This window comes from Schistocerca nitens, chromosome 1 (genome assembly GCF_023898315.1).
Source record: "Schistocerca nitens isolate TAMUIC-IGC-003100 chromosome 1, iqSchNite1.1, whole genome shotgun sequence".
NCBI lineage: Eukaryota > Metazoa > Arthropoda > Insecta > Orthoptera > Acrididae > Schistocerca > Schistocerca nitens.
In genome coordinates, this window is record NC_064614.1 from 1,261,986,104 (window position 1) to 1,262,005,689 (window position 19,586).

Here is a 19,586-nt window from a genome sequence, read left to right on the forward strand (position 1 = left end):
TCTTAGTAGAATGTACAGTAACAGGAGCCTAAAAAGCTACTCAACGTTGGTAATTTAATGAATCTAAAAATCAAATTGTTAGAAGAGAAAAGGAGTGATACACACGACCTAAACATCACGTGTGATTTCAACTGTATAGCGTATGCCACACTGGTGATGAGGCATAGTTTCAGGAACTCTTGCAACTAAAAGTCAACTGTAGGAAATAAAAACTATGGTGATTTCATGAAGACGTTTGAAGGGTTGAGAGAGCAAAAGTAATCAGACTAACTACCCAGAACAAATGCACTTTTCAAGTGGTCGAACGAACGAGACATGAGGGAGACCAACACGGAAAACATTCAGCCCAGCTATGAATCATTTCTAAATGTTTCTTTCCGCGCATCTTTTGTTTATTCCACGCTGATTATTTCTTTGTAGGAACGAATTTTTGAAGCTATCTCTAGTGAGAATTAGCCACTTTTCTCTTGTTATCCTGCACACATTCCTACAAGATAAAAGGAGCACGCATTCCAGCAACATCAGAGGACGCTGGTATTCTCAATTAATATCATGGGTGCTTCCTGATAACAAGCAAAGGCGATATTACTTACTATCTACAACTTTGTCTTTGAAGTATTTCAACAAAGCAGCACTTTATTTTGACACCGACTGGTTTTGTATCCTTCATTCCCGTATTCCCTGAAGTGCATCAGCATTATATAATCCACACAGTCCACGAGATCACGATCTTGTTTCTCATAAAATGGTGTCAAAGACAGCTTCGTGTCACTGTTACCAAAATGGTGAAGACGGAAGCATTTCGGAACTAATATGAACCATAACTCTGGCCATTTCCAGTTACACCGCTATCACTTAGTGCCATTTCTCCATCGTCATACCGGGAATGGTGCTATACTAGTTAACCAGCAATTGCGATAACTTGTGTCTTGAATTTTGACGTTGCTGCAGGAAGTGGTCCAGTTACCATCACGTCGCAGCTTGCAAACGCAATTGTGGCGCGCGGCTCTACGGCACTGCAGCTGACCACACAGCCACGTCTAGTAGTTAGGGGACTACTTGCGTTGCTAATCGCTGGTTAACAGAAAATGACAAGAACATTGGCAACGGTGTGCTGGAGCTCGTGTGCGCACGATATAAAGTATTGCCCGTTAAAATTACAACATAATGAATACGGACTACAACAACGGTGAAGTGTATTACAGGGTTTGATAAGCAAGAGATTGCGGTGGAACGTCTCTGTGAGAACAGTTTTATAATATTTTTCTCGCTTTACCTTGTTTTACGTGTCGTGTTCACACCTCTGACTTACGGTGCGGTTCTTAACTTAACCTGGTAAAAGACGAGCAATGGAATATATTATTGTGAACATTGTTAACGCTATGATGGAAACCACGTGCGTCCTGAAGTAGTTTAAAAATGTTTGTGTATCTGCCAACGGCCTTCTGCAGTCACAATATCTGTCCTCGTCAGATAACCAACTTTCAGGACTGTCGGGCTAGGCTAGGACTTGGATGACTAACCGTCCAGGTCTGCTGACCGCAGTTGCGGTTTGGAGTGCACTCAACCCCTGTGAGGCTAATTGAAGAGCTACAATACTAGCCATTAAAATTGCTACACCGTGAAGATGACGTGCTAGAGACGCGAAGTTTAACCGACAGGAAGACGATTCTGTGATATGCAAACGATTAGCTTTTCAGAGCATTCAGATAAGGTTGGCAACACCAACAACGTGCTGACATGAGGAAATTTTCCAACCGATTTCTCACACACAAACAGCAGTTGACCGGCGATGCGTGGTGAAAAGTTATTGTAATGCCTAGTGTAAGGACGAGAAGTACGTACCATCACGTTTCCGACTTTGATAAAGGTCGGACTGTAGCCTATCGCGATTGCGGTTTACCGTATCGCGACACTGCAGCTCGCGTTGGTCGAGATCCAATGACTGTTAGCAGAATATTGAATCGGTGGGTTCAGGAGTGTAATACGGAACGCCGTGCTGGATCCCGACGGCCTCATATCACTAGCAGTCGCGATGATAGGCATCTTATCCGCATGGCTGTAACGGATCGTGCAGCCATGTCTCGATCCCTGAAACAGAAAGGGACGTTTACAAGACAACAACAATCTTCACGAACAGTTCGACGACGTTTGCTGCAGCATGGACTATCAGCTCGGAGACCATGGCTGCGGCTACCCTTTACGCCGCATTACAGACAGGAACGCCTGCGATGGTGTACTCAACGACGAACCTGGGTGCAAGAATAGCAAAAAGTCATTTCTTCGGACGAATCCAGGTTTCGTTTACAGCATCATGATGGTCGCATCCGTGATTGGAGACATCGCGGTGAAGACACATTGGAAGCGTGTATTCGTCGTCGCCATACTGGCATATCACCCAGCATGATAGTATAGGGTGCCATTGGTTACACGTCTCGGTCACCTATTGTTCGCAGTGACGGCACTTTGAACTGCGGACGTTACATTTCAGATGTGTCACGAACCGTGGCTCTACCCTTCATTCGATCCCTGCGAAATCCTACATTTCAGCCGGATAATGTACGGCCTCAAATTGCAGGTCCTGTACGGGCCTTTCTGGGAACAGAAAATGTTCGGCTGCTGTCCTGGCCAGCACATTCTCCAGATCTCTCACCAACTGGAAACGTCTTGTCAATGGTGGCAGAGCAACTGGCTCGTCACAATACGCCAGTCACTAATCTTGATGATCTGTGATATCTTGTCGATGTTTGCATGGGCAGCTGTACATGTAAACACCATCCAAGCTCTGTTTGACTCAATGCCCAGGCGTATCAAGGCCGTTAATATGGCCAGAGGTGGTTCTTCTGGGTACTGATTTCTCAGGATCTATGTACCCAAATTGCGTGGAAATGTAATGATATGTCAGTTCTAGTATAATATATTTGTCCAATGAATACCCGTTTATCATCAGCATTTGTTTTTGGTGGAGGAATTTTAAAGTCCAGTAGTGTACTTGACTGAGATATAGCGGCTCTAGTCATGAAAGGCGACAACGGATGGGAGAGAGAAGTGGTGACCACATGCTCCTCCATATCTGCATCCAGTGACGTCTATCCTCTAAGGATGACATGGCGGTGATTGGTACCACTGGGCACTCCCAGGCCAGTTCTGATGGAATATGAGTTTTATGTTTATATACGTATAACTGTTATCCAATGTTCCCCACATAACCCACACCCCTACGTCACATTGCTTCTATCTTATATTCTAGTGTTCTTTCCTCTCCGTCCCCTCTTGCGTGAAGGAGGGAATGAATGTATGTGTCTGAGTGTGAGTGTGAAATCTTATGGGACTTAACTGCTAAGGTCATCAGTCCCTAAGCTTACACACTACTTAACCTAAATTATCCTAAGGACAAACACACACACCCATGCCCGAGGGAGGACTCTAACCTCCGGCAGGACCAGCCGCACAGCCCATGACTGCAGCGCTTTAGACCGCTGGGCTAATCCCGCGCGGCTGTAGGTGTCTGCTTTGTATTTCCAAAGTGGTTACTAGTGTAATGTTCCCGCCGGCCGTGGTGACAGTATGGCCAACGTTGAGGAACTTCACTGAGGTAAAGAGGTTTGTAGCATTTGCGTAGGCCGTCCGACTGTTGTTAGTTTGGTGATAGAAGGGACCATTTAGGTCACTTCCTTGTACCTGCGTGGTTTGATGGTTAGCAAGCGTGCACGGGACCTCTGCTGCTGCGATTTGGTGAGTGAACATCTTCAGTTAAACTTGGTAAATTGGAATTATGATAAGGTGGTGTAAGCCTTCAGCCTTACTGACATATTGAATCATTTTCTTTTGCAGCACTGTATTCTGAATCACTTCCCACGATTTCTTTAGAGTAGGGAACTGTAGGACTTTCGTGATTTATTGATTTATTCAGGTACCGCCTCTGCTCCACTGGAACTAGATGTGACATGTAATTTGGGATGCTTGTATACAGGGTGAGTAACCTAACGTTACCGCTGGATATATTTCGTAAACCACATGAAATACTGAAGAATCGATTCCACAGACCGAACGTGAGGAGAGGGGCTAGTGTAATTGGTTAATACAAACCATAAAAATAAATGCCCGGAAGTATGTTTTTTAACACAAACCTACATTTTTTTAAAAATGGAATCCCGTTAGTTTTGTTAGCACATCTGAACATATAAACGAATACGTAATCAGTGCCACTTTTTGCATTGTAAAATGTTAATTACATCCGGAGATATTGTAACATAAAGCTGGCGCTTGAGTACCACTCCTCCGCTGTTCGATCGTGTGTATCGGAGAACACCGAATTACGTAGGGATCCAAAGGGAACGGTGATGGACCTTAGGTACAGAAGAGACTGGAACAACACATTACGTCCACATGCTAACACCTTTTTATTGGTCTTTTTCACTGACGCACATGTACATTACCATGAGGGGTGAGGTACACGTACACACGTGGTTTCCGTTTTCAATTGCGGAGTGGAATAGACTGTGTCCCGACATGTCAGGCCAATAGATGTTCAATGTGGTGGCCATCATTTGCTGCACACAATTGCTATCTCTGGCGTAATGAATGTCGTACACGCCGCAGTACATCTGGTGCAATGTCGCCGCAGGCTGCCACAATACGTTCTTTCATATCCTCTGGGGTTGTAGGTATATCACGGTACACATTCTCCTTTAACGTACCCCTCAGAAAGAAGTCCAGAGGTATAAGATCAGGAGAACGGGCTGGCCAATTTATGCGTCCTCCACGTCCTATGAAACGACCGTCGAACTTGTACCTCCAGTCCTCCATTGCCGATTTTATTCAGTTTTCCGCCTGCTGTCACATTGTTGTTCCCTTGAAACATAAATAATGACTTTGCCTGGACATCGTGGATCGTAGTAGGAACCTACACAATTTACTACGCAGGTAATATTTCAATGGATTAGACATTCCCTTCTTTAACATCAAAGATCATTCTTCCTCTAATTGTTGCTGACAGTCCAATTGACAACAGTTTTCAAATGAGGTAGTGTTATCGCTGAACGGCTCTGCAATGGGTGAAAGTGCATTATTCCTCTTCTGCTTCCCCTTCCTTAGGAGCCGACCATTTACGGTGTATTTTATGCTACCAGTGTCAGTAATAAAATTTCCCAGTTATAAGCACAAGCCAGACCATTCGTCGTTCGATGCCAATAATTATGCAACTAACTTTCTCAGCCATTGGTGTCTCAGTGTTGAATGCTCTACAGCACGCAATGGAATTAAAAAGGCGACCTACGTTGCAGGGTTTTTTGAGATGCCATTCATCTCTCTATGTGCGTAATTTTCTAGGGCTGTGCTATATATACATAGTGTATTCAGGTGGAAGCACCAGAATTTTTGTCATTATTGTTTCCAATACCAGAACGAGCTCGTTTGAACGCATCCTAGTGCCGTAGGGATGGCTTTTACAAGCGTTTTGATATGGTTTACCAACACAAGTACAAGGACAGCATACCAATAGAGACAAGAAAGGAGGCACGAAGGGCGCCAAAACAGAAATAACAATCATCCATTTATTGCACCATTAGACACGCACATCATGATATATGAGACATTACAATTGGCATTCTTAAATCTGTTATAACAAACAATAAGCATCACAAAGGGCACACAAAATTGAGTTTAATAAATTACAATGGCACATCAACTCCGCTACGACAAACAGTGTGCATAATGAAGGCCGCACAATTTTTCCAATGTAAGAAATTAAAATAATAGTAGCCCAAAATTAACTAAAATGCCTTGAAGGAAATGTTTATGAGAAGAACACGATGGGGCCGCAAGGGAGGAGGCAATGCAATACTTAACTCAGGTGCACCAAAACCACCAACGGACACCAGGCCGCGCCAACAACGGACACGTGAAGCACGCAACTACTCTCTGCGTTGGGTTCCGCGCGTTCCACCAAAGTAATAGCTACCTGAAACATTTTAATACTTGGAACAGTACACCAGCGATCAGCAAATTAAAAAAAACAACAATAACATGACATAAAAATACAATAATTTAAGAAAATCACATCATATGAGTATGAGCTTAAGGTCTTTCGGTAATTAACAGATTTCGAAAGGTAAAGTGCCACTATTAAATCTTGCGTAATTTACACTACTAAATTTCTCAGTACTCAAGTTACAATTAACGCAACAAGAATAAAATCATTTAAGTGATAAAGTTACTTTAAAATAATAATAAAATCATGGTACTCCACGACTCCGAGCACACAGCCCCATACAAAACGCAGCACAACCACAGCGACCCGGCGTACTTCCAGAACCACCAGGCAGTAAACCAAAATCGTACTAAGCCAAAACAAGGACCGACTTCTAAAATAACGACACCTAGCCCGGGTCAGACAACAGACCAAATGCCGGGAAATCCATAAGAAACCTCAGCGAACTTAATACCAAAACTACAAATTATGAAGAATATGCTAAACACAAGACCTCTCAGTCCAAAGGCTTCCGTTTAGTCGCGAAGGTGGCTCCGACCCGCCTGCTTAGGTGCAAAGCGTTGTACGGAGTGCCGAATCAAGCTTAACCTTCGTTAACGGAAAGCGGAAGCACCACAAGGCAAAATAAAATCCAATCTAACTGCGCAAGGCAAACTCTAAGGAGCGCCACTGGAAGACTATGCACTTGAAGATCAAACATTAAAACGTATTTCAAACTGAGGCTCGACAAACTACAACAGGCGAGATTTTGCTCCCCTTGCGAATCAAGTTAAACGGCACACCACTCCGCTGTCCACACTATTAACCGTAAAATCACAGCCCGGTCTCCCGATCGGCCCCCCTCGGCGTCCAGACGCAAGAAAACCCAGCCGAGCCGAACTGTCTCCACGCCAAGGCAGCCCCCACTTTCCTCCTCACACGCCTCCAGCTAAGATGCGGCCAGCGATCACACACGGAAACAACCGCGTAACGCCAAAGCGCCATCTCAGTGAAAACTCAGCACTAAGATCGATACGGACTTGGAAATAAGCCAGCACCGTCGGCCGTCGTAATTTAATATACTATTTATTTATTATGTGCGATTGGTCCCATACGGATCACGCAAAGCTTTTCCGATTCAATTTTTTAATTCTCCAAACTTCTCTCATTCTTTCCCCATGAATTCTCTTTCTTTCCTCTGTCCATTTTGTCCCCTGTCTCTTGCAAACTTCATTCTCGGGTTGTACTTTCCAACTATTGATTATTTGCCTGTATACATTTCTGTTTATAACTTCTGAAGAATTTATTTGTGCATTTGCTAGATCTGTTTTGGTTTCTTGTATCCAGGGTATGGTTTTCAATTTTTCAATGTATATTAAAATTTTGTGGGAGAGTCTGGGTGTTGGGAGTCTGTGGATATGACCGTAAAATTTTAGTCTTCTTTTCCGGATGTCTGCGGCGAGGTTAGATAATTTTTCTGTAGTTTTCCGAGACTGTAACCTGTATCCATCTTCAGTTCTTTTTGGGCCAAGAATCTTTCTGATAATTTTGCGTTCCTCTTTCAGGATGCCTTCCAGGTCGCCTTTTCTATGGAGTGTGAGTGTTTCGCTGGCATATAGTGCTTCGGGCTTGATTACTGTATTGTAGTGTCGTATTTTTGAGTGAATGGAGAGACACTTTTTACTGTAGATGTTGTGGGTTTTCCAGTATGCTCTTTTCAGTTTTTGCATTCGAACTTTTTGTGCAGTTTTCTCTCCCCCTGTGGGTTCTAGGACCTCGCCTAAGAATTTAAAGAATGGAACTCTTTCAATTTGTCCATATTTTGTAGTCAGTTTTTGAGTTTCAAATTTTGAGCAGATGAATTTGGTTTTTTGGAAGGAAATTTGTAGCCCAACTTTTCGGCGTATTCTTTGAGAATGTCTACCTGTTTAATTGCTGTGGTCTCGTTTTCTGCTAGAATGGCCACGTCATCTGCCAATGCCAAGCATGAAATTTTAATACCATCTTTAGATCTTCCTAGTTGTATAGGCTTCCAGTAATTTTGATTCTTCAGTTCTTTTTCCCATTTTCGGATGACTTTCTCTAAGACAAGGTTGAAGAGGAGTGGAGACAAGCCGTCACCTTGTCTGACGCCGGTTTTGATCAGGAAGGGCTCTGATATTTCACCCAGGAATTTTATCTTAGAAGTTGTGTTTGTGAGCGTTTCTTTGATAAGGTGTAGGGTTTTCGGATCGAGTCCTAGCTCCTCAAGGATAATAAAGAGAGATTGCCTATCGATTGAATCATAAGCCTTTGCGAAATCAACAAAGGCACAAATGATCGGACTGTTCCTGACTGCTTTGTATTTTAGTGTTGTCTTCAAATTGAAAATTTGTTCTGCACAGGATCGGTGAGGGCGAAAGCCAGCTTGGTATTCACCAATACTGTGTTCGAGTTGTTCTTGTGTTCGTTGAAGAAGACAAGCTGAGAGGATTTTATAAGTGACTTGGAGAAGGGAGATTCCTCGATAGTTGTTTATATCTGCAATGTCTCCCTTTTTATGCAGTGGATGAATTAGGGCGCATTTCCAATCTTCTGGTAGTTTTTCTGTCTGCCAAATGTCTGTGATGATTTGAGTGAGTTCTTTGAGGGAATTTGGTCCAAGATTTTAAAGTAGTTCTGCAGTGATTATCTTCTCCGGATGCCTTGTTGTTTTTCTGTCTATGAATATGTCTTTGGATCTCCTCTAGTGTAGGTGGTGGGGATTCTGGATTTGTGTAGACAGCAGTTTCTTGAGGAAATCTTGAAGAAGGTTCAGGGCAATTGAGGAGTCCGGAAAAGTATCTTGCCAGCTCCTCACAATTTTCCCGATTTGTGAGCGCTAGTTTTCCATCTGGTTTTCTGAAACATAGATTTCGTGAGCCGTATCCATTGATTCTCCCAGCAAAGGTCTTATAGAAGTCTCGTACATTATAGTTACGGAAATTTTCTTCAATAGACTCACACTGTTCCTTGAGGTACTTCCTCTTGACTCGTCTGATTGTTTTTGCCACTTGTCTTCTGGTGTTGTGGAAGTGATCTAGATTTCCTGGGGATTTTTTACTGTTATACTTCAGAAAGGCTTTTTTTCTTTCTTCCAGCGCTTTTTCACATCCAGAGTCCCACCAGGGGTGTTTTGTGTTCTTTTTCAATGGGATCAGTTCTTTTGCCTCCTTTGTAATTTTTGTTCGAAGTTTTTCCCAAGAGTCAGCTGGTTCCTTTTCCCACTCCTCCTTCAGATTGGTTTCTTTGATTGTTCGTGTGTCAAATTTCATCATGTGTGTTTTCTTCGGATAGAATTTTTTTGGGGTGAATTTCACTTTAATGCGTGTTAAGTAGTGGTCTGAGTCAATGTTCGCCCCTCTGCGGACTTGGACATCATGGATCTCTTTCTGTACGAAATAGGAGATGGCAATGTGGTCAATCTGATATTCGCCGATCTCTTGTATGGGGGACCTCCAGGTCTTTTGTTTTCTAGGTTTTTTTCTCAAATATGTAGACATTATTTTTAGATTATTTTGTTGGCATAGTTCAATAAATCTCAGTCCGTTTCTGTTGGTGAATCTGTGTGCTGGATATTTTCCTACAGTTTTTTGGTGTTCTTTCTCTCTGCCGATTTGTGCATTGAAATCTCCCATTAAGATTTTGATATCATCCCGGGGAATTTTGGCCATGACATCTTCAAGTTTAGTCCAGAATTTTTCAGTTTGTAGTTGGCGTTTTTTGTTGTCTATGTTTGTGGGTGCATGAACACTTATCAATGTGTATTTCTTGTTGGCGCACTGGATACGCATGGTCATGAGGCGATTATTTATGGAATAGACCTCTCTAATTGAGCCTAATATATTTCTGTGCACCGCAAATGCCATGCCCAGGAGTGGCGTACCATTGGCAATTCGTTTGTCAGTCTTGCTCTTGAAGATGCGATAGTTTCCATAGTCTATTGTATTTTCATCCGTGAATCTAGTTTCTTGTAACGCTAAGATCTTAATTTTTTGTTGGTCTAGCTCTGTTACTAAGTTGTGTAATTTTCCAGGTTGAATTAGGGTCTGAATGTTAAAGGTACCAATGTACATGGGAACCTTGGGACGAAGTTTGCTTGAGAACTCTGATCGTGATGGCCCGGGTTCCCCAGAATCCGAAAACCCAGTTGTCGTCTGTCGATGAGTGGATTGGTTACCACCTGGGATAATTCTGTCATTACTCTCACGTATCATGATAGCTTGTAAGTTTTGGTCCAGTGTTTCCACTGGGTGTTTAGAACCAGGGATTGTCAGTTCCTGGAGCATATAATACAGCCGCACCTACTAGATGGACAGACGCTGACCTAGCTGCCGCTCGACTCGAGTACAGACGCATTGAGGATTTGGAATGTGAGATTTTTTTTCAAGGTTTTCTCCTATAGATCCGCCGTGTTCTGCGTTAACAGGGTCACCTCGTGTAGGATGTGGCTCTTCACCACGCACGGACGGTCTTGGACGTAGCTTCCTCAGAGGCAAAGGTCTTGCATACCTCCTCAGCTCATCCCTGGGGTGGTGAGGACCAGTACTGAGTCAACCCCAAGCAAAGGTGCTACCTCTACCAACCACCTTGACTATTATTATTACTATCATTATTTTGATTGTTGCCGACTTACGTGGTGGGCCTTAATAAAAATGATATTTCATTCAATTTTGATTTACGATTAAATGCTTTCCTGAAGTTCTCCTTTTTAACAATATTAATCTTAAATTATTTGTTACGGTAATGAACGTTAGACTCACTGAATCTTAAAACATGAGCATATAAGCTGAACAATGTAATGAACTTTTCATGTTAATTTCCTCGGCTAGTCAGCTCACTTTAAAGCAAAAGATCCTTAGTTATTAATTACAATTGCGGCCCACACACGCGCGAGAATATTTTTTCTTACCTCCGTTAAACATTGCATTATAGTCGGAGTCCTGGCTCTGGCTCTCGGCTGTTGTACTGAAAATAAGAACCTTAAAGCTAAGTGTTTTCTGCAACGTCAGGCGGCTGTGAAGAAGAATGAATATTATGTTAATAGCGGGCGAGTTTTTCTCTTCGGCTAAATTTTTATAAGTTAATATTGCGACGTAATGGCGTCGTTCGCTGCATCAGCCGCTGCGATTGTTGAACTGTAAATTATTTGAATGCAGGTTAATTCAAGGAAGGCGGACATGAAATCGGGATCACCTCTTACAAACTGAAAGTGCACAATAATATTAAATTAATATATTATCTGCTTAACTCATACAAATATGTTTACACTGGTCAGCACTCGCAAGATGTCCGTCTACACGCAACGAAGACAATAGAAGAAGTGAAGACGACTAAAAAATTAACAAAAGAGCGTATCTTGTTGTCTCTTTAGATCATTTTGTTATATTTCTTTGCCCTCGAAACCTACACAGAGAAATTATTATAATATAGAGAAAATGTATGTTCGCATGAGCGGCTAGTGTCCACTTGTTATTCAAATTTTAAATGTCTCTACTTTATAAATTCCGTTTTCTAAGTCTTTTCCTAATATAGCACTGGGGACGCTATAACCATAACACGTTTGATTACCTGTTTCCGGTATTTCTGGCAGCTGTTCCCTTCAAATCAGAACGACTGTTGCATATGCTGCGATACACTTCGGTGAGATGGTTTCGATTTTCAAATACTTAGTGTATGGAACAATTCTGCTAGCGGCGGTAGTATGCTATTACTGTCTCGTTTTGTGAAAACATATTGGAATTCTTTTAAAACGAAATTAGTAGCGTTTTGATACACCTTACATCAACATTTGCTGCTAGTCGTTGGTTCTTAGACCAGAAGGATCCTGCCTACTTGTTGCTCAGCTCCTACCATGGAGGAGGAAAGGAATCATGCCTGCCAGTTTCTCTATAACCAGCTTGCCATTAGAGTCGCCTCTGGACGTTGGGGACTGCGACATACATATATCCTTAAACAATGTGTGCTTCCCATCCTGTACTACGGCAGGGAGACACAGTGGCGTGCCTGCGGCCACAGCGGAACACGCAGACCTGCTGCAGGGCAGAGGATGCGGACTTGAAAACAGCGACGCGTAACGTTTCTGCAACACTAATTATCCTGGGAGAACATAGCTAGTGCATATTTGGTAGATAGCTTATATTGTGCTTGACGCTGTGCTTCTAGTTTATGGGTGTACTTTTTTTAAAAATAATAGTAAATAAACTGAAACCATCCTGTATTGTGATTGGCTGAAAACAGGCAACATGGTGTCGACACGATGCGAAACGATATACGAAAATATAAAAAAATTTGTAAAATAACTGTGAGAGTACTCACATATCTGCGACGATGTGGTGTCTGCTGGCGCATCGAGTGATGTAATAGAAGAAAAGTGGTATGACCTAACTAATTTGTCATTAACAGCAAATAGACACATCATGACCGTCTCCCTAAGATGTCCTGCACCAGGGTGACACACGGTTTCGTTTTTAGCCAGAGGATGCAAAATTTATTAGCGCTTGTAATTTGTAGTTATTGCTGCCATGATAGTGTCGAGTGGAGGGCCTGCGTGAAGACCATCAAATAATAATAATGTGGTGTGCGTACTGTAAGACCTTCGGTACACACACCATCAGATTATTTGACTTGTCGCTCTAACGAAGTAGGCGAGTATCAGCAATATGTCTCGTGGTCTTATCGTGGCGTGTTTATCTTCTGCCGTTAGGTCAGACGATAGAAATGCCACTTGCACGCTTAGAGTAGCAGATTGACGGTGACCAACTTTAAACGGAACTTGATTAATTTTCACACACATTTATTAAAATAATAACAAGCATAAAAGTAACTTAAATTGGTTCTGGATGCTATTTTCAATTAACAATCTGAAGTTCCTTTTGGTCTTGGTACGTTAATCTTATTCTAACATATCTCTGATACTTAACAAAGCGTCTATACATTTCTCTTCATGGCTATGTACAGGAATATGATAATCTTATTAGGCTCAGACTGAAACTTGAGTACAGACTGGTGCAGACTAATGCAGACCAACTAATCGGAGGTCTGTACACTCGTTATAATACCTCGCGCGTTCAAGTATCACTGCGCGAGTGTGATCCGCGAGGAGAAAAGGTTCTACGTTAGCAGCAATCTCATTGGCTGCGTTACATATTAATACGCAGATCGGCGTAAGCAGAATTTGGTCCGTCTCTAAGACAGCGCCATCTCGTAGTGCAGAGACGGACGAGCGCTGCGCCTGCGCTGTTGTACTTAGCGGGGCGTGCTCTAGTGGGAAAGTTGTGTACGCGCTGACTACGCGGAACTATGTACACAACACATAATAATAACATAATTTATGGAAATGGGGTCAGGTGACATCATCGACAACCACAGATATTTCTACAGGAGCACACCATGTTATTTTCAAGGCAAAACTGCAGCAAATAATCCCTCGCCTTGTGTTAATAATCGCAACAAACATGTAATTCTTTTCGACCAACACCACTGTGCATTGCACCATGTTAAATTGGTAGAAGGACGTACGGAATCTGAACAACAAACAAGCTAACACAAAACTAAGAGTGAAACGGAATCACTGTTTGCCATTGCAAGTACCTGAGTGTCACCCTTGACCGCACCCTTTCATATATAAAACATCTTTGCAAATCCTGCTGACGAGATAAAAATTCGATTCAATATTATTCAAAAACTGTGTGGAATGAGACAGGGAGCTTCAAGAGATACCTTGCAGACATTATCCACTGCGCAGGTCTTCTCAGCATCCGGGTATTGTGCCCTGGTGTTTCAACAACTGCCACACCAACCTGACCGACGTCCAGTTTGACAACTCTATCCTGGTGATAACAAGGACAATACGACCAACACCGACTTATTGCCTTTCTTTGCTCCGCACCATCTATTCCCCAGCAATCCGTACAAGTGAGGCCTTGCTTAGGGAATGCCGCAAACTACAGGAAAACTTGGAATTCCCCACACAGGAAGACATACCGAGTCTACGACGAAGTAGACTCCATTCACAAAACCCACCATTACAGCAAGCAGAACACCTAGGTACCAGTGATACCGGGTGAGACACATGTGAGATCTGAACTGTCGACTTATTGGAAATCTTGAAGAGCGTGAGTCGTTTCCAAAGTATAACTACGACACTGCTGGCACAGAACTATGCGTCAAACTGAACAGAGCTCGTACTAGGCATGGGCGAGGCGCAGACTCTTATTAGAAATGATGTGTTACAGAATCTCCGGCGTGTTACTGCGGGGCTCCGAACCAGACATTGAAGCACAGTAATGTATGCTCCTTGCGTTGCTATCAGGGGAGTTGAAGAGACCTCATGAAAGCGGAAGATACAGCTCATACATGGATTAGGAACTTAGATATAGACATTTAATTATTTTCATATGTAGGGCTTATTTCAATAGTGGTACAAGTCCAGTTTTGTTCATTCTGAGATACAGAGTCTTAAAGTTAAATGAGCGCTGAAAAGTCTGCAATTGAGATGCCAGAAATATTCAAGCATACGGCTTCTTACTAGAGATGGCCGGCCGAAGTGGCCGTGCGGTTAAAGGCGCTGCAGTCTGGAACCGCAAGACCGCTACGGTCGCAGGTTCGAATCCTGCCTCGGGCATGGATGTTTGTGATGTCCTTAGGTTAGTTAGGTTTAACTAGTTCTAAGTTCTAGGGGACTAATGACCTCAGCAGTTGAGTCCCATAGTGCTCAGAGCCATTTGAACCATCTTACTAGAGATGAACTTTTCTTTCTGTTTGTTTGGACCATTAATTTCAGAAGCATTATAGACAGAAAATTGGAGGTAATGGAGTGGTACCACTACTGAAATAAGCCCCTCATATGTACTTTTGTGTTTTCGTATTATTGTTATATACATATATTAGTGTTAATTACCTGAATTATTGAACAGCATGTGAGCCATGTGGATAAATAAAAATAAAAGATAATTTGCTAGTCGCGTTCCTCGGCAAAGCAGCTCATTACTGGCTCAGTTATACTGAGGCTGCTCCGTGATCTAACGTTGTGCTGCCTGGAAGCAACATTGTGATTTAGTGCTAAAAACAATTAGAGGCATTTACAACAGCAATAATATCACAAATTCTCATACATTTGACAACATCAATAATTGTGGCCAACAGAAATATCTACAAAGACTAGCTGGCTGCTTATTGCTGCTGATAATTTCTTTGTTCCTTAAACTGCAAATTTATGCAGCTACTGCTGCTGTTGCTGCTACAGCTGGTGGATGATGACTGACGCTGTTCATCCTTGCACAGTTGATAATGTGAACAGACACTCCGCATGGAGTAGTGAAACCAGTAAACTCACTTGCTGAAAGGCCCAATTCTCAAACACCATTGAACACCAGACATTTGCATGTGAGGGGGGAGAAGCGTCAAGGTGGAGTGATATACAGGGTCGGGGGCCTAATTATTTAAGGGATCAACTTACGAAGCTCCTCTTCCTACTTGGGGTTTGGGGTCAAGTCGTAAATTAGACAAAAATGCACCAAAATTCGCACTGTCACACTATTAAAATCTAAAAGCATCAGTAAACTGGGACTATATTTTCCTAATAGGAGCAGATGGGGGTCATTGGCTCTGAGCACTATGGGACTTAACTTCTGAGGTCATCAGTTCCCAAGTACTTAGAACTACGTAAACCTAACTAACCTAAGGAGATCACACACATCCATGCTCGAGGAAGGATTCGAACCTGTTACTGTGGCGGATGCGCGGTTCCAGACTGTAGCGCCTAGAACCGCTCGGCCAATCTGGCCGGTGGGGATTATTATCAAAAGGTTTTTCTCTTATTTGCTTTTCTATTAGAGTGTCATGTTGCTACATTCATAATCTCTTTCAGGCGTTTATTTTATGCTAGTTGTAGTAGAATCATGTAACATATCATGCTGTGGTTGACCTCACCACTCAGCATAGAGTATTATTCCATGTAGTTATTGTTACAGCCAGCCACACACACTGCACTCCACCACGTATCACCTACAACTCATGTAACTAACCACTTTTAGCTTTTTCGTTGCAACTGCACAAAGGAGATACGAGCAACACCACATACATTATGCAAATGAGATAAGGTTACATGGCGAAGATATGATTCAGAAGTCGGAGGACTTACCTGGGGTTAGGTGTCAAGTCGTAAATTACACAAAAATGCACCAGAATTCCCACAGTCATACTTCTAACATTTAAAAGGACGTTGCTGCTCGCATTAGTAAGAATCCCGCGACTCTCATGTAAACATGGAGTCTATGCGTTCAGGAGGACCTTGTTGAACGCCATGCAGAACTTCAATGGTTCCTGTGACCAGCGTCTGAGGGGACATACATACTGCATGCTTGGCTGAGCAGTATTGACCAGCCACCACAACTACCTTAGCCGCGCAGTGGCCGTGCGATTTGAGACGCCATGTCACGAACTACGCGGCCTCTCTCACTGGAGGTTCGAATCGAATCTCGCGCATGGGTGCGTGTGTTGTTCTTAGCATAAGTTAGTTTACGTTAGTTTAAGTAGTGTGTAAGTCTAGGGACCGATGACGTCAGCAGTTAGGTGCCTTAGTAATTCACAAACACACACACGCACACTACCACCAGTCACCAAATATGTAATTTTGCAGTAAGTGAAGTGTTGACATGTCCATGTGACAACATCTGGAGCACCGCTATCGTCATCGTCGTATGGGCACAGCACCTGGCGCTCTGGTATCGATTGCCTTTGAATACATTACACAATCACTTCTGGTTCACATAGACGGTAATTTGCACAGCAGCCGTTACATTAATAATGTGTTAAGACCGGCGACTGTGTACTGTCTGTGAGGTATCCATGACAGTCTTCGACAAGATAACACATGACAGCAGGCTCCCTGTGGTGTCCTGACCTACCTTGATGCAGATGGAATACAGATCCTGAGAAGCTTTTTCTCCTGATGTCCTGTTATCTCACACATTAAAAATACCTGGTCACGCCAGCCACTACGGTTCATGACTGTAGACTAGAACTGAAATACACTGAAGTGCAGCACTCGTATCTGACATCCAAGGTCAGTTTATGCTCAACCTGATTAGAGCCATCGTTGCTACCGGAGGCGGCTGCTCTCTGAACAACATTACACACGTGTATACACCCAAATCACATAAATTTTATCATGTAAACTTAATACCTATGCAATATACGGACAACAACTACAATTTCATTGGTAAAATTCTTGATTTTAATGCGCATAGGAATATTAATATAGGCAAAGGGCGGCGTTATTGTCCATAACGCATACAGATGCCACCCAAACTAAAGTACGGAATGATCAAATTGTCTTTCATGTGCCCATCAGTTTGCATACAGGCGTAGTGACTGTTAGTTGTACGAACATTATTTCACCTGTCATTCGTCAGATTCAGCCGTTATTTTTGGAGACACTGGTGACAGTCAGATTGGTATCCGACCGTTGTCCGGGGAATCTACAGATACGTCTTTGGACTCCCATTTATTCCAGTAGAATTGATTTCTGTGATGCGTTCCGCTCAGAATTGTGTTTGGAGACGCCCTTGACTGCGGTTGTATACCTACAGGGTGTTTCAAAAATGACCGGTATATTTGAAACGGCAATAAAAACTAAACGAGCAGCGATAGAAATACACCGTTTGTTGCAATATGCTTGGGACAACAGTACATTTTCAGGCAGACAAACTTTCGAAATTACAGTAGTTACAATTTTCAACAACAGATGCCGCTGCGGTCTGGGAAACTCTATAGTACGGTATTTTCCACATATCCACCATGCGTAGCAATAATATGGCGTAGTCTCTGAATGAAATTACCCGAAACCTTTGACTACGTGTCTGGCGGAATGGCTTCACATGCAGATGAGATGTACTGCTTCAGCTGTTCAATTGTTTCTGGATTCTGGCGGTACACCTGGTCTTTCAAGTGTCCCCACAGAAAGAAGTCACAGGGGTTCATGTCTGGCGAATAGGGAGGCCAATCCACGCCGCCTCCTGTATGTTTCGGATAGCCCAAAGCAATCACACGATCATCGAAATAGTCATTCAGGAAATTAAAGACGTCGGCCGTGCGATGTGGCCGGGCACCATCTTGCATAAACCACGAGGTGTTCGCAGTGTCGTCTAAGGCAGTTTGTACCGCCACAAATTCACGAAGAATGTCCAGATAGCGTGATGTAGTAATCGTTTCGGATCTGAAAAATGGGCCAATGATTCCTTTGGAAGAAATGGCGGCCCAGACCAGTACTTTTTGAGGATGCAGGGACGATGGGACTGCAACATGGGGCTTTTCGGTTCCCCATATGCGCCAGTTCTGTTTATTGACGAAGCCGTCCAGGTAAAAATAAGCTTCGTCAGTAAACCGAAAGCTGCCCACATGCATATCGCCGTCATCAATCCTGTGCACTATATCGTTAGCGAATGTCTCTCGTGCAACAATGGTAGCGGCGCTGAGGGGTTGCCGCGTTTGAATTTTGTACGGATAGAGGTGTAAACTCTGGCGCATGAGACGATACGTGGACGTTGGCGTCATTTGGACCGCAGCTGCAACACGGCGAACGGAAAACCGAGGCCGCTGTTGGATCACCTGCTGCACTAGCTGCGCGTTGCCCTCTGTGGTTGCTCTACGCGGTCGCCCTACCTTTCCAGCACGTTCATCCGTCACGTTCCCAGTCCATTGAAATTTTTCAAACAGATCCTTTATTGTATCGCTTTTCGGTCCTTTGGTTACATTAAACCTCCGTTGAAAACTTCGTCTTGTTGCAACAACACTGTGTTCTAGGCGGTGGAATTCCAACACCAGAAAAATCCTCTGTTCTAAGGAATAAACCATGGTGTCTACAGCACACTTGCACGTTGTGAAGAGCACACGCTTACAGCAGAAAGACGACGTACAGAATGGCGCACCCACAGACTGCGTTGTCTTCTATATCTTTCACATCACTTGCAGCGCCATCTGTTTTTGAAAATTGTAACTACTGTAATTTCGAAAGTTTGTCCGCCTGAAAATGTACTGTTGTCCCAAGCATATTGCAACAAACGGTGTATTTCTATCGCTGCTCGTTTAGTTTTTATTGGCGTTTCAAATATACCGGTCATTTTTGAAACACCCTGTACCTGCGTGTCGCCCGCCGTACGGAGCGCCGGCCGGAGTGGCCGAGCGGTTTTAGGCGCTTCAGCCTGGAACCGCGCGACCGCTACGGCCGCAGGTTCGAATCCTGCCTCAGACATGGATGTGTGTGACGTCCTTAGGTTAGTTTGGTTTAAGTAGTTTCTAGGGGACTGATGACCTCAGATGTTAAGTCCCGTAGTGTTCAAAGCAATTTTTTTTTTGTACGGAGCGACCACCAGAAGTGATGGTCGGGGATGCGTTTCATTTCATAGCAGGACCCCTCTGATTGTCATCCAGTGCTATCCTTACAGCACAGTGGAAATTCGACCATGTTCTATACCCTATTTTGTTGCCCTTCATTGCAAGCCATTATGGGCTTACATTTCAGCAAGATAATCACCCGCACTCGGCAAGAATTTCTACTGTATGTGTCCATGCTTGCCGAACCCTACCTTGGTCA